The sequence below is a fragment of the Nomascus leucogenys genome, chromosome 9 (assembly GCF_006542625.1).
Source record: "Nomascus leucogenys isolate Asia chromosome 9, Asia_NLE_v1, whole genome shotgun sequence".
Classification (NCBI taxonomy): domain Eukaryota; kingdom Metazoa; phylum Chordata; class Mammalia; order Primates; family Hylobatidae; genus Nomascus; species Nomascus leucogenys.
Window position 1 is genome coordinate 56,612,640 of NC_044389.1, and position 16,870 is coordinate 56,629,509.

Sequence of the window (16,870 nt, forward strand, 5' to 3'; positions counted from 1 at the left end):
CATACAAAGAATAGATTGATGTTATCTATGGATGCAATAGCAGGTGTCCTGGCCATGCAACTTAAAAATTACTGGAACTTCCACCCCTCTCCCTGATCTTGAATATTTTCTTCTATTCACCTGTTACTGATTCATCACACCTTCAGTCTGGAAGTTCCTGGAAAGTGGATGACACATTCAGAGGTATATTTTATTAATATAAATTGATTTGCTAGGTAGCCCACAGAATGTACGTGAAACATCTTCTTTAAAATGTCTGTTTATGGATTGAAAACCTTTATCAATCCCCTAGTTATAGGCCACTCAACTGGCGAGGCATACAGTTTTAAAGTCAGCCTCCTAAGAGGACTCCACTCCTACTCTTTTCCACATCAACTGGCCCACTGCCGTTATACTTTCAATTTGGTTAATCCAAATTTTCTGTTTAATATTGCTTATGTCCAGCTTCTATAAAGTTAGATGTTAAGTTGCAGAGGATTGATAATTGCAAATTGTTTTTGTCCATTAGTGATGCAAATTGTTTCAGTCCCATAGATAAGACAACTTCAAATGTTACAATTATTTTCCTGTAGGATACTAATCAATTTTTATCTAGATTTTGTTCCAGTATTCTTTTTGTCCACTGATTATATATGTCTATCTTATGTGGGAATGAAAACACACACACACACACACAAACACACACACTCTCTCTCTCTTCCCTGGAGGTAGCTTTTATCATCCCTCTAGGTTATATATCAAAACCATGAATTTAAATTGTTTTGAAAATTGTATTTCATAATAACAGGAGCCTATAACCTGAGTTACATATCTTTTCTGGGAATTTAAGATCTCCTTCCTCTTACTATTATTATGACTTTTTCCTTGCTTCTTCCTCTGGGGCTAAGTATTCTCCCTCTTCCCAGAAATACCTTTTGATCCCATGTTCAAGGCAACTACATTTTATTTAAAAACTAAAATACTGTACAACTCCCAAGAAAAGAGGTATAAAGTGAGTATTGAACAAAAGGTCTTATTCTAATACCAGTGAAATCAGAATTTCATCCCAGTTAAAAGTATAACTCAATTTATAACCTCGTGCCCACTTAGAATATCCTTGAGATGGCAGGTTACACACAAAACTTTTAGTAAAACCAGGTAATAAAAACTTAGTATGGAAAGTAGAATTTATATAGCCATAAAAATATCCTAAATGGATGTGGGAACATAATTTAAGAAAGGCATAGCATATGAGAAGGTACTGTGGCTATTATCTTTGATGCACTTTGCTTCTGATGGCCATACCTGTGAGGAGGCATGTTGACCCCACTCTCAGTCCATGCACTTTCTGAAAAGTTGAGTGCACTCTAGGCACGTGACTTGGGTCTAGCCAATCAGACTATCACATTCCTCTGACGACAATGGCTGACTCAGGGACAGATTTGGACTTTCACGGAACAAAAGAAGAGTTTTGTTGGTAAATTACGGGCATGAACTCAAGAGCATATAGGGACTGAGATCACAGCCACTATCCTGCAGGCATATGGAACCCGAGAATGGAGCCAGTGTCAAGAGAGTGAGCCAAAACCAAACAGGGTTTGGTGATTGACAATGGTTGGGTCCTGGGTTCTCGGCTCCACTTGAAACAAATTTTAAAACTGCAATAATCAGTTAAATAGCCATTTAATTTCCTTTCTTACAGTTACTTAAGGTTAGATTTTCTGACATTTGAAACAGAAAAATAATGACAGAGCAGAAAGGCTGAAAAGAGTAACTATAAGAATGAGTAAAAGAGTTTCATAGCGGGAGAAAAAAGTACACCCAAGTAAAGATGGAATGCCAATTTTTTAGTTCTAAAATTATTTCTAAAATTTTCATAAATTTCCGGGGGAAAAAAGTGTTCTTTCTACTGTAGTCTTCAGGAAGGCTTGGATTTCTGAAGCTCTTCTTATGAAATAATGCCATCCAGAGTAATATCAGATTTCCTTAGCCTAGCATTTCACTTAAAATTTGTAAATAGTCATTTAATTGTTTATCTATAAATTATTGAAAATAAATAAGCACCATGAGAAATCTAGTTGTTTCAAATATGAGATTGACAAGCTCACAGAATTTGTATTGGCAAAGCTAGATATGGTCATGCTATATAATGTGATAGTACAGGAGTACCCTGCTCCAAATATTAATTCTTATAACTGTATTCTTTCTTTCCTCCTTTCCACAAACTATGCTTTGTGTGCTTAAATGAGGGTCAGCCATTTGATCAGGAACTATGGATCAAATGAAGAGCAAGCAGACACAGTCCTTTGTCCTCACGGGGCTTCCAGTCTAATGAGAGTCAGACAATAGCTAATAATCACACACACACATACACACACACACACACACTCAATAGTGCACCTGTAAAAATATTACAAGATGAGTACATTGTCCTATTAGTCTACACAGAAAGAAAAGTTTATGAGATAATGCCTATTCTTATTAGGCGTAATCTATTCTGACATTTTTTTTTTTTTTTTTGAGACGGAGTCTCGCTCTGTCGCCCAGGCTGGAGTGCAGTGGCGCAATCTCGGCTCACTACAAGCTCCGCCTCCCAGGTTCACGACATTCTCCTGCCTCAGCCTCTCCGAGTAGGTGGGACTACAGGCGCCCGCCACCACGCCCGGCTAATTTTTTTGTAGTTTTAGTAGAGACGGGGTTTCACCGTGGTCTCGATCTCCTGACCTCGTGATCTGCCCGCCTCGGCCTCCCAAAGTGCTGGGATTACAAGCGTGAGCCACCGCGCCCGGCCTATTCTGACATTTTTTATTCCATTCTATTTCCTTAAAAGATTCTGGTCATAAATTTCTAAATTTATTTCATAATCTATTACCATGGGAGGATTTGCCTTAGTCAGAGAAAAGACTTCTCTAAGGAAGTGATGATTGGGTTGAAGTAAAAGATGAGTAAGGGTTAATTAGGCGAAAGAAGGCAGAAAATGGACAAAGAGACATGAAAATAGAGGATACAGCAAGTGCAAAACCTGGGAACAGGAGGAAGTAGATGTGTCCTTGAGACGGAAGGAAGGCCAGTGTGTGGAGGCAGTACAGAGAACGAGGAGGAGACTCGTGCCTGATGAGGATGGAGAGACAGGATGGCTAAAGCCAGGCAGCGTCTGGATATGTTAAGGAGAGTTGCCTTTGAAAACAATGAGATTACATTGAAGATGATGTGAGCCAATTATGCAAAAGATAGGGGTAAGGATAGATGTGGGTAGAACAGGTAGGAAACTGCTGAGTTAATCCAGGAAATGAAAAACCATACCCTAGTTTCGGGTATATGCCAGTGGATATGGAAAGAAGTGTTTTCTCAACGTTAAAAGTTAATTCCTATTATAATACAAAAGAGTGGCTTATAATGTTGATTAGCAAATACATGACAGTTTCTACACAAGTAATCACCTAGGGAAGCTGATTGAAATTGATTCCTGGGCCCTAATCTCAAAGATTTTGATACAGTGGGTCTGTGGTGGAGTTCTGGTATGTGTATGCATTTTAAAGCTCCATAGGGATTCTGATATGCAAGAGGAATAGGAAATTATTAAGAGGATGATTTTCTTCCTTTTTACTATTCTTATTTCCCCAAGTGACATAATCCAATTCTTTCGTGTAAATTCTATCCATGTGATAGTGACTCTCAAATTTATATAATACAAGCCCAAAACTATCTATTGAATTACACATTCCTATATCCAACTGTTTACATATTTACTTGGATGATCTAACAAAAATTTTTAACCTTAACATGAACAAAGTTAAACTTAAATACCCAGCCATTTCCCATCTAATCTTCTTTTCCTTGAGTTTTCCTATCTCAATGATGGCAAATTCATGCTTCCACTTACTCAGGCTAATCTCAGAGCCATCCTTACTACACCATCTACGTCACACTTTACATCCAGTTCCCCAGTGAGTCCTGTCAGCTATACCTTTCAAAGACACCCTTAACCCTGCAACTTCTCACCAGTTCCATGGCTTTCATTCTAGACTGATGCATCATCGTCTTACACTTGAACTATTGTAACAGCCTTCACACTAACTTCTCTTCATCATTCTTTGCCTCTCTTTATTCTGTTTTTGACAGAGCATATGAAAAAAGTTTTTAAAAGAAAAGGAGATTATTTTGCTCTTTTGTTAAAAATTCTCCAAATGGCTTTGTAGGTCACCTAAAAGAAACTCAAGTTCTTATAGACAAAACCTTCCAATCTTACAACCCCTGACTATTTCTTGTTAATACTGCTCGGTCACACTCTCCTTCAATACAGCAACAAAACTCTTACCTTGGAATATTGAAGCCTTACTTACTTACCTTGGAATGTTTAAAGACAAAAATTTTTTCCTGGAGTTGCATGATTTTTCCTTCACTTATTTCAGATTTTTGCTCTGATATCATTGTAGGAGTCCTTCAATCACCCTGTATAAAATAAATATGTACACATACACAGGCACACCTATCTTTGTTTTCTTACCTGTCAACTGTAACCATTATAAAATTACTACTACTTGAGAGAGAAACTTGGCTTGGCTTATTGCTATATCCTCAGTGCCTTTAGCATTGCTTGGTATTTAGTAGAAGCTCAATAAATATTTGAGGGATGAATAAATGAATGGCATATATAGATGGTGAAACAGGGGTGGCAAAGAATGAGGTAGGTGGTATGATCCTGGAAAGTGCACAATGCGATCTCTGACATGCCTGCTTCCCGTTGGAAAAAGACAAATTCCTCATTCCTCTTCTTGGTAGGCAAAGCTGTACATTTGTGAAGTGGACCTTAGGAGAAGCAAGGAAGAATAGTGGGCCGTGGTAAGCTGTATTGGGACTGCTGTCAGATGGCACAGTTTTGAACTTCACCTCCCTCACTTTCCTGTGTGGCTTTAGCCAAGTCACTCAACCTCTCTCAGCCTTTGTTATCAAAAATGGAAAACAAAATTGTTGAAAAGATTAAATGAAGAGAATTCATTAAAAAACCATTTGGTACAAGGTAGTTATCATAAAATATTAGCTGTTATTTATTATTATGTGATAGGGTAGAGCTGGCTAGTGTGAGATTATGAAATAAAGACAAAATAAGAGGTTCAGAAAAGCCAAGACATTGGGCTTACTCTACTACAAATATATAGATAAGGAAGATCTTTTTTGACTGTTAAAATGCGTATTTACAGTACAAGGTAAGTAGAATACCAACAGTCACAATCTTTCTAATGTTGACCTAGTTATGCCTTTATATTTTGTGAATAGAGGATCAAGTACCAGATACAAAGAGGAAGACAGTTGAGAAAAACAAAAAGCTGATTCAGCAGGGGATTTACTGTGTCATGTTACACCACATCCTGTTATCTTTTAAAGCCATCATCCAGTGTTGTGTGTTCCAGCAGCATAAGGATGGTTCAGAACAACTATATTCAACATCAGCAATAATTGCCAGAGGCAATCAATTCCCACTTTAGTCGACATGGCCATTAAATGATGAAGAAAAGCACAAGTGAGAAATCTGTCTCTTTATAATCCAAGCATTTGGAGACACAATAGATGAATTGTAGCATTTTGTACATATACAATTATATTTTTACACCCAATCACAATAATTAGAGTGAAGAGATCGAAAACTGTGTTAGAAAATATTTTAATATATTTTCTGTTATTTATATTTTTCTCACCTCCCCAATATATATACATAGATTAGTAAATCTCCTAAATATTAGCTCTCATCCAATCATATTATTTAGAGTTTCTATGATTCATAAGCATGTTTAAATAAATTTGGAGCCAATTTACAATTTTAATATTTACCAAGATGTTAAACATCAAGATTTATGTCACAGGTATCAACATGCTTAAAGCACCAGGTTGGTGAAACCTCTCTTAGAAATTATTGATCTCAGTCATGAAAATGTGGTTTGGCATTAATATTGTTTTCACTAGAGATCTCTGATTTGGCACTCTGACATCTCATACTGCTAAATCAACATGCAGCCCATCCTTGCTTCCGTCATTAAGTATCAGGGGATTTTTGTAAGCCTCAATTTTGGATAAGTTGACCAGTAACAAATTAATCTTTAAATCAGACACTGAAGCAAAAATGTCATGGTTGAACATGAAGCAAACATTTCTTTGTAAAATTCAAGTTTTAAATCACACCTGCTACCACCTGCTACCAGACTCTAGGGAAAAGTATCTGCTCAGAAAAAGAAAAAAAAAATGGGTAGAGTGAATATATTAGGAAGACTTCCTCTATGCCTTGTCCATCACAGAGAAAAAGCCCTAATCCAACTTCCTGTTATGGTGGGCAACTGTGGTGTACACAAAAGTCTGGGGCCAGACATTTTTCTGCTACAGCCCTAGCTGGTTGCTTGAACCATTGACATGGTTTGGCTGTCAAATCTCATCTTGTAGCTCCCATAATTCCCACGTGTTGTGGGAGGGACCCAGTGGAAGATGATTGAATTATGGGGGTGGGTCTTTCCTGTGCTGTTCTCATGATAGTGAATGAGTCTCATGGGACCTGATAGTTTTAAAAATGGGAGTTGTCCTGCACAAGCTCTCTTTGCCTGCCACCATCCACATAAGACGTGACTTGCTCCCCTTTGCCTTCCACCATAATTGTGAGGCTTCCCCAGCCATGTGAAACTGTGAGTCTAATTAAACCTCTTTCTTTTGCAAATTGCCCAGTCTCGGGTATATCTTTATCAGCAGCATGAAAATGGACTAATACAAACATCGAGCAATCGGCTAGGCCTGTAGCAGGAGGAGGTCCAGCCCCTGACTTGCAGCTGAATGGATCCACTCCCCAGTAGGTCTTTTGGTGATAAAAAGAGGAGAAAAAATGAAATGAATGAGGTTTCTTTGAGAATAAGTGAGGAATACGAGTCTCTTGTGCTATTTAATATTAAACACAAGGCAGTGTTGACCTAGACACTGAGGCAAGGAATGGTGATGAAAGCATGGGACGGAGGCAAACATGAAACACATTACTGCAGCAGGAGATCTCCAGGCAGTGCAGCCCTGTGTTCTGATGAGTCAGACATAACTGGGGAAACTTAGTTTCAACCACCAGGAAATTAAAGCACTTAAAAATTGTTTAGGGGTGAGAGAATATAAATTTATGTGTCATTTCTAGGAAATAACTAACTTTTTAACTTAATAACATTTCACATACCAAATGTCCACCTAACTTCGTATAGCCTGGGGAAATGGCGCTATGTTTAGTGTTTTAAACATTGTGATCTCCAAGTCATATGATATTGATTTTTAAGACATTGAGGAGACAAGAAGAGTCAAACATTTATCAATTTCAGACATCACTATTTCTAGATAGAATCAGGAGGGGCACTTCTCCCATTGCCACCAAACCGTGAGCTAAGGGGTTCTACAAACTACAAAGACTAAAGGATTTATATTTACCCCTCCTATATCAGCTGGTCTTCACAATAACACATAGAGATGATGGGGCAGCTGTTAAAACACCTTTCTTCCTGCACAGAGCACTCAGATGAATACATAACACTTGAAAGAGAGTAAGGCCTAGAAGGTTGTGGGAACTGTCCAAGGTGACAGGGGAAGAAGATACCTGAGAGCTAATCGATAAGTCAGTACCTATCACAACCAATTTTAAAGACAAACCAAAAGGAGGAATTTTTCTCTAGCAAGAAGTCTCAGGCTTTTCTTAGCTTCCAAGGAAGACTTCTCTGAAGGTCAGGCTGTACCTGTAGGACTGGGGATTGGATAGATCTCAATGTGTATAAAATGCCTGATGCATCAAAAACCAAGCTGTTGTTCAACGACTACATCTTTCTGGGAAGATGCTAGAGAAGTGGAGCAGAAATGATCAGTTGAAAGGAAAGGAGATTGATAAACATCTGTTGATGCATTCTTGCTCAGGAGGTTGTTCAATGATCAAAGACTTTTAATACCTTAGAACTGTGATCTTACTATTAAAGTCTATTGAATGGCCATTTGAATGTAGAAAAGAGCAGAAAAGGAAAGAGAAGGGAAAGGAAATGAATAGGAAAAGGGATGCATATGTTAAATTCTTAAATATCCATGAAAATACAGGGGAAAATAAAAACTTATGTGTTGACTCTGAAAATGCTATTTCTGAGGACAGTGGAGAGAGGAATAATAGAGCAGATTCTGGCAGATGAGGTTCATTTAGAAAATGTGAGAACAGATGATAGCTGCAATCAAACGTTTCAATGAAGGACTATGTGAGTGCTAGGAGATCACCCCATCACCCTAATTTTTGTGGTAGCAGTTGGAATTTCGTCAATGAAAAAAAGGGAAACTGTATTCAAGGCTTAAGGAGAAGAGAAGACCACAAAGTCAGCTCTGGGACCTCAGCTCATGCCTTGTCTATAGGCATTGATGTGGCTGTAATACCATGGTAGGGTCATGGCTCCCACATTAAAAGCTTGGAGGGTTTTGGGTAGCCAGAGTTCTTTTCCTAAGTAGAGTCTACATATCCTTACCCCATATAAAACAAACATCCCAGTGACATACTTAGGTCTCTGTTACCACCATGAAACAATTTAGTTACTCACCAAAGGAACCACCATTTGGAACTAAGAAAATGGCCTCTAAAATGAAATCCTGCCATTTGCAGCAACATAGATGGAACTGGAGTACATTAGAAATTAATCAGACACAGAAAGGTAAATTTTGCATGTTCTCATTTATATTTGGGAGATAAAAATTAAAACGATTGAACTCATGGTGATAGATAGTAGAATGATGGTTACTAGAAGGTGGGAAGGGCAGCAGGGGTGGGGGGAAATTGTGTAGTTTATGAGTAAAAATATTTAGCTAGATAAAATGAATAAGATTTAGTGTTTAATAGCACAAAAAGGTGACTATAACCAACAATAATTTATTGTACCTTTAAAAATAATTAAAAGAGTAGAATTGGAATGTTCCTAACATAAAGAAATGAAAAATGCTTGAGGTGATGAATAGATTGATTATCCTGATGTGATTATTACACATTGTATGCCTGTGTCAAAACATCACAGGTATCCTATAAATCTTTACACCTATTATGGACCCATAATAATTAAAAAATTAAAAAATTTTAAATGAGAATAAAGAGAAAAATGGCCTCTATGAACTGGAGAAGAAACATAGAAACACACATGGTAGAGGACTTTAGTCTCTTAATGACAAACCAGACTCAGAAGTACCAAAGTTTATTTTTTAACAGACAAGTCTTTATTAGGAAATCAAGTGAAGACAGAAGGAAGGACAATTTTGAAGATCTTTTCTGATTATTGCCTGTCTCTCCTATCACTTAATGTTATGAGAGAACAGCCTTGTTCCTCATACAGAGTCAGAGATCAATAATGTCTTTGTAACAAATGCATTAATAGATTAATTAACAGAAATAAACCTTTACGATTTGAGTTCTAGTGCCTTTCAACTGAGGGTATATTATGAAGAGATTGAAATTCTTTGCAGAAATTGTTACATTAAAGAAACAGATGGATATGGGTCTTCTATTTCATAGAGACCCAACATGAACTACAGCAGCAATAGCAGTGATAGGTCTAGTCCAAGGCCTTGGCACATTATTCCAAGAGTAAGCTAGGAAAAATTAATCAACTTGGCTACCAGCACCTAGAGGTGGGGACAAAAATAAAATAATAATCTCTTTTCCTCTTTCATATCCTCTTAGAAGACCTCATGAGTTGAATACAAATAGCTGTTAATTGAGGAAAGTTTCATTGCATATGTATTAGTAGGATATATTGAAGGGTCATCCATGGATAGGATTATTGTACTTTCTCTACATAAAGTGAATGTTGGCTATTCACAAGACAAATTACTAAATTAATCAGTGATTCATGGAAGTATTAGAATAAGTCTTGGAGATTGCTTTATAAGAGATTAGTGACATTAGGACATCTGTTGCATAATAGGACTATTGGTAAATAGTGGGCAAGAGAGTTATTACAAGATCCCATTATCCAAATATATCACCAATTCAAAAAGAATTCTGAAAAACAGCATGTAAATGTCTATTGATTATAATACTCTTAATTGTCTATTTAAGGCCAGTTATAAAATAAGTAATTTTGACCTCCATATCAATCAGGATGAATTTGTTTGCTCATTACAAAATTAGTGTTTTATAGTTAAGATGATATCACCAGATAGATGAAGAGGAATAGGAAAACCCTACCTTTGCTCAGTGCAGTTTCTCATGCCTTTAAATAAGTGTCTCAGGAGATGTATCAGAAGTCCCTGATAGGTTTCAACACAAAATGAAGAAGGTGGTTTATGGTGAGACCCACCTAGATGGGTAACTGTAGCAGCAGGCAGTGGCAGTGACAGCAGCTATAACTTGTTTTAGCAGCAGCTGCTGCAGCAGTTATAATAAAAGCATCCACTGCCCAGTGTTGCATGTTGAGTGTTAGCGATGCAAGCCATGGTGTCTCTGACCTGTGGGAAAAGCTTACTTTACCTTCACCAGTCTGGTTCTGCTACGTGAATTTGGGCATTGTTCTCGATGTGCATCCTCTGAGACTTGTTCTCTGGCCCTCCTAAAAATTATGTGAGCTTCTGAGTGTCTTTTTAAAATACAGTTCTTTTCTGTTTGAATTGTAATTTGTTATTTGTAACTGATTGTATCATTGTCTTTAGCAAGATGTTAGGGTCAAAGAATCTGCATGAAGTCTCTTTCAATATCTCCCTGGAGAAAGCCAGTTCTGTGAGGCTTTTATGCAGAAGGTGCCCCTCAGGAGGGAGTGAGCAGCAAAGTAACCAAAAGTTATTCCTGACATCCCACTGATAATCAGCAGTTTCTTTGGGAAGCAAAGTTATAGAGCGAAAAGATTATGGGCCTTGTAACCAGAAACTACCATTTACAGTATCTATAACAAGTTGATTAATCTCTCTGGGACCTTTTTTTCCTTATATGTATATTCAAATAATAGCATTTATTTTGCAGGGCTGTTATAAGATTGAGGGAAAATTGATATGAAGGATTGGGCCAGGTGCTGTAGAAGATGAAAAATGAGTTGGGTAATGCAGGAAGAAGAAAATGACTTGAACATGAGGAAAAACACCGTGAGACTGATGATCACTAAATATTGGGGTCCTCAATGCACCATTTGAGGCCATGATGTGAGCTCTCTCTCTAGGTGGATTCTGTAAGTCATTCCTTATGTGATGTCTCTCACACACATAGCTTCAGCACAAACTTCTTCGCTGAGTTTCAGAATCATAAACAACTTGCTCCATGATATTTTCACTTGGATATTTCACAGGCATTTACAATTTTAAATGTCTAAAAGAGGATTTTTTTTATTCCACTGCTATGTAAACATGTATTTCCCCATTCTTTCACATCTCAATCAATGGCATCCCCATACAGAGTTGTTTCCATCAAACAACAAGGAAACATTCTTGAATCTTCCATTGCCAGTATCCAAACCCATCAGAATGTCATGGAAGTTGTAACTGTGAAATATATAGAGACTCTTTCATCATCTCTGTGTCTCAATAGATATCATTCCAGCCCAATCCATCATAATTTTTCATCCAGATCAAGGGTTGACAAACTTTCTGTAAAGGACAAGAAAGTAATTTTGTTGTTGTTTTGCAGGATATGCAGTTTCTGTCACAATTATTCAACACCGTCATTACAGTGTGAAAGTAGCCACATGTAAAATGTGTGCAAATCATTGCAGCCGTGTTTTGCTAAAGCTTTATTTACAAAGATATGTGGCAGACCAGACTTAGCCCATCCTGATAGTTTGCTTAGCCTTCACCAAGGTTGTTGGAGTTGCCTTCTAACTTGAGTTTCTCATTCTTTCTTTTTCTTTTTTGTTTCTTGAGATGGAATCTTGCTCTGTCACCCAGGTTGGAGTGCAGTGGTGCTATCTTAGCTCACTGTAATCTCCGCCTCCTGGGTTCAAGTGATTCTCCTGTCTCAGCCTCCTGAGTAGCTGGGATTACAGGCACAGGTCACCATGCCCGGCTAATTTTTATATTTTTAGTAGAGACGGGGTTTCTCCATGTTGGCCAGGCTGGTCTTGAACTCTTGACCTCAGGTGATCAGCCCACCTTGGCCTCCTCAAGTGCTGGGATTACAGGCGTGAGCCACCATGCCCAGCCTAACTTGAGTTTCTTAATCCAAAGTTGACACTACTACATTTCCACACAGAAGTCAGATTTAAAAAAAAAAAAACAAACAAAAAACAGATCATACCTTCTTGTAACATAACATCCTTGAATTGCTTTCTACTGCAAATAAAATAAGTTATAAACTCTGCATCTTGGCGTAGAAATTTCTGCATGACCATGTCCCTGCTGACCTCTGTGATCTCACTCATTTCACTTTCCCCCTTTCTAAGTTCCAGCCATCAGCTGCTACTCTTAGTTATGAAAACATAGCACACTCGTCCTGTTTCTGACTTTTGTCCTGCTGTGTGTTCTGCCTGGAACCCTCATTTCTATGCTCTTTGCGGGTGTGTATTGTTTCTATTCTTCTGGCTTCAACTTAAAATTTCACCTTCTTAGTGACCATTATCCTAAGCTAAGTATTCCCACCCATGATCCTTTTTGATCAAGTGGTGAAGTTACTCTGACTCATAGATCTACCATAGTCTCTATATTGTTTCTTTGACTGTTTTATTTTTACTTCTCCCACTAGCAAATGAGGAGAATCCCATGAGGACAAGGTCCTATACTGCTCTGTTCATCGTGTATCTTGAGCCCTTAGCACAATGGAGATTCTCAGTAAATAGAAATTGGGTATTTGAATGAATAAAATGAAAATAGAGAAAGCTAGGTGCACATGAAGAGTCTTTCTGCAAGGCAGGGAGAAATGAATTGAGAAAGTTTCTACCAGACAATGATAAAGAGAGACATAGAGAGGGAGAAGAAGAGGGAGAAAGGGGAGGGAGGGAGGGGGAGAGAGAGAGAGAGAGGAATTGAAAAGACTAGACCAGGGAAGGTTCAAATTTGTGCTGAAGGAAACAGAAGAGCTGACCAAGACAAAATAAAAGACTTTATGTGGCATTGAATCAGCAGAAAGAAATTGGGAAACATAAGGTGCTGTGATCTGGATGATTGTATGACTTCTTAAAAATTTTCTTGACACATATATTAATCCATTTTCACACTGCTTTAAAGGATTGCCCCAAACTGGGTAATTTATAAAGAAAAGAGGTCTAATTGATTCATAGTTCTCTATGGCTGGAAGCCCTCAGGAAACTTAAAATTGTGGCAGAAGGCAAAGGGGAAGCAAGGCACATCTTACATAGCAGCAGTGGGGAGACGGAAACAGAGAGAGAAATGCCACGCTTAAAACCATCAGCTCTCCTGAAAACTTGCTCACTATCACAAGAACAGCATGGGGGAAACCACCCCTGCCCCAGGAACCCTCCTCACCCCATTATTCAATCACCTCCCACCAGGTCCCTCCCTCCACATGTGGGGATTACTATTCAAGATGAGATTTGGGTGGGGACACAGGGACAAACCATAACAACAGATATGGTATACCTTTTTATTGTTATCATTATTATTATTATATTATAGACTTATGAAGCACTGCAGAAGTATATTCTGAAGGCTTGATGAGAAAAACAGGCCAGAAAGAACATTCTAAGCATTTGTCAGACAGACTTTTTTAAATGCTTTAAAGAAATGCTTTTCAAACACTAGTGTGCAAAATAAAAATCTCCTAGAGAGCTTGTTAAAATACAGATTCCTAACAACCTCACTCTCTCATCCTAATTTAGTAGTGGTCCTGGGACAGCACCCAGGAATTTTTTTTTATTGAGATTACACTCACATGCTGTAAAATTCACCCCTTTAAAGTGTTCTCTTTAGTGGTTTTTAAAAAATGTTCACAAAGTTGTGTAATCATCACTATTATCTAATTCCAGAATATTATAAGCATCCCCCAAACCCATACCCATTACCAGTCACTCCCCATTCCTCCCTTGCCAAGCCCCTGGCAACCACTAGTTTTTCTGTCCAATTGATTTGCCTATTCTGAACATTTTATATAAGTGGAATCATCCAAAGCAGCTTTTTGTATCTAGCTTCTTTTACTTTGCATAATGTTTTCTTTGTGCTTAATGAAATTAGCATAAGACTCATTCATGTTGTAACATAAATCAGTACTTTTATGCTGGATAATATTCCATTGTAACAATATAAAGAACTCTTTTTTTTTTTTTTTTTTTTTTTTTTGAGACGGAGTCTCTCTTTGTCGCCCAGGCTGGAGTGCAGTGGCGCAATCTCGGCTCACTGCAAGCTCCGCCTCCCGGGTTCACGCCATTCTCCTGCCTCAGCCTCTCCGAGTAGTAGCTGGGACTACAGGCGCCCGCCGCCACACCCGGCTAATTTTTTTTTTGTATTTTTTAGTAGAGACGGGGTTTCACCGTGGTCTCGATCTCCTGACCTCGTGATCCGCCCGCCTCGGCCTCCCAAAGTGCTGGGATTACAAGCATGAGCCACCGCGCCCGGCCATGATATAAAGAACTCTTATACCACATTCTGATTATCCATTTATCAACTGTGGACATTTGGTTGTTCCTACTTTTCGGCTATTACAAATAATGTTGCTATGAGCTTTCATAAGTATGTTTTTGTATTGACATATATTTTTAATTCTCTTTGTTGTATTTCTAAAAGTGAGATTGCTGGGTCATATAGAAGTTCTGGGTTTAACATTTTCAGTAATCGTTAACTGTTTCCCAAAACTGCTGCGTTATTTACATTTCCACCAGTAATGTAGGAGGGTTCTAATTTTTCCACATCCTTGAAACACTTTATATTATCTCGTTGTGGTTTTGATTTATATTTCCCTAAGCACAGTGAAGAATACATTAGTTAATATTGATGTTGAACATTTTTTCACATACTTCCTGATCATTTGTATATTTTCTTTGAAGAGATGTATATTTTAATACTTTTCCCAATTTTAGTAGGGTTATTTGTCTTTGTGTTACTGCACTGTAAGACTTCTTTATACATTCTGGATACTAGGTGCTTACCATGTATATAATTTGAAAATATTGTCTCCCATTTCATGGGCTGTCTTTTCACTTTCTTGTTAATGTCCTTTGATACACAACTTTTTAACGTTTTAATGAAGTCCAATTTGTTTTTTATTTGGTTGTTGGTGTCATATCTAAGAAATAATTATCTAATACAAGATCACAAAGATCAAAGCCTATCTTTTTTCTTAAGAGTTTTATAGTTTTTGCACTTATATTTAGGTTGCTTATGTATTTTGAGTCCAATTTTGTGTATGGTGTAAAGTAGTGGTCCAACTTCACTCTTTTGAATATTGATATATGATTGTCCAGCATCATTTATTTAAAAGACTATTCTTTCTCCCATTTATTTATCTTGGCAACCTTGTTGAACACCAACTGATCATAAATTAATGGTTTTATTTCTGGACTCTCAATTCTATTGCACTGGTATATATTGTCCACCACAGGCCAGTACTACACAGCCTTGATTGTTGTAGCTATGTAGCAATTTTGAAATTGAGAAGTATGAGACTTTCAAATTACTCCTTTTTAAATATTGTTTTAGCTACCCTGGGTCTCTTATTTCAGAATTTGCTTTTCAATTAGACAGAGTCCTTTTAACTTCTCATACTTTGTAGGCAGGGTACAAGGAGGCATGTGATTTAAGGTTTTGGTACCTACTTGATTAAAGATCCTGGGCTGACCTTGGTTGATTCTACAGTTTTTTTTATTTTACATCATAATATCAATTTTGAGGCTTATAAAATTTCTTATATCAGGATAAGAAAAATGAGAGTTTACAGATTTAAAAAAATGTAACATTTCGTATTTCAAAATGCCAGAATTCTTTGCTCTGAGTAAAGTAACCACATACGCAATCTGTGAGAACATGTCCCCAGCACTCTGTAAGTATGAACTAATGACTTCCTCTCTTACCTGTGCCTTTACCAGAGTCTAGATAAAGACAGTTGGAGGAACAGGGAGTTGGCAGTCCTACTCATGGTAACTGCATAGTGTACTATAAATCATATGATGGCAGAAAGTGTGCAGAACATTTTCATTAAAGAATGTTCTTACAGAAATTCACAGTGAAAGATTCTGAACCATAACAGAGGATAGGAGAGAAAAATAGAAAAGCACTTCAGAAGGGTAAAAACTGAGTTATTCCAGAAAAACAAAATTTTTATATAGATAAACCAGAACTAATTTTGCCCCAGAAAACTAATGTGAGTCCAGTTTAGACTGACTGATTGATTAATTGATTGGCCCAAAATGGAAGAAGACATCAAATGCAAATGTGAGACTGCCAATTGAATATAAAACAAAAATGATTTAATTAAACTTTGTGAAACACGTTGTCAATACTGGAATCAAAGCTGATGGATTATTGGAGTCAGCTATTGTAATTTTGGGACATGCTTACAGAGCAGGATCATATTTTGAAATACTAACTAATGTGTTTTCCTCCTGCATACCCACAGCAGCAGAGTCAGCATATTCTATCAACTTGTTACTCCCACAGTGCCACATAGCACCTAACCCAAAACTAGCAGATAATCCACTTCCATTTAAAGGAGCACTAAAATTATAATGCTTTCTTGTTGCCACCATTGAATATCTACCCTTAGCAGCATTCAGCATGTCACTCATTGAGGATGAAGAAGTAATCATAATTACCTATTTATTTAAATCTTGCTCAACTTTTTTTTCCAAAATATGACACATGGACAATCCCTTTCTGGAGGCCCTACTTGTTTACAGGAATATCGCAGATATATTGTGGGTTTGGTTGCAGACCACTGCAAGAAAATGAGTATCAAAATAAAGTGAGTCACAAAATTTTTTTGTTTCCCTGTGCATATAAA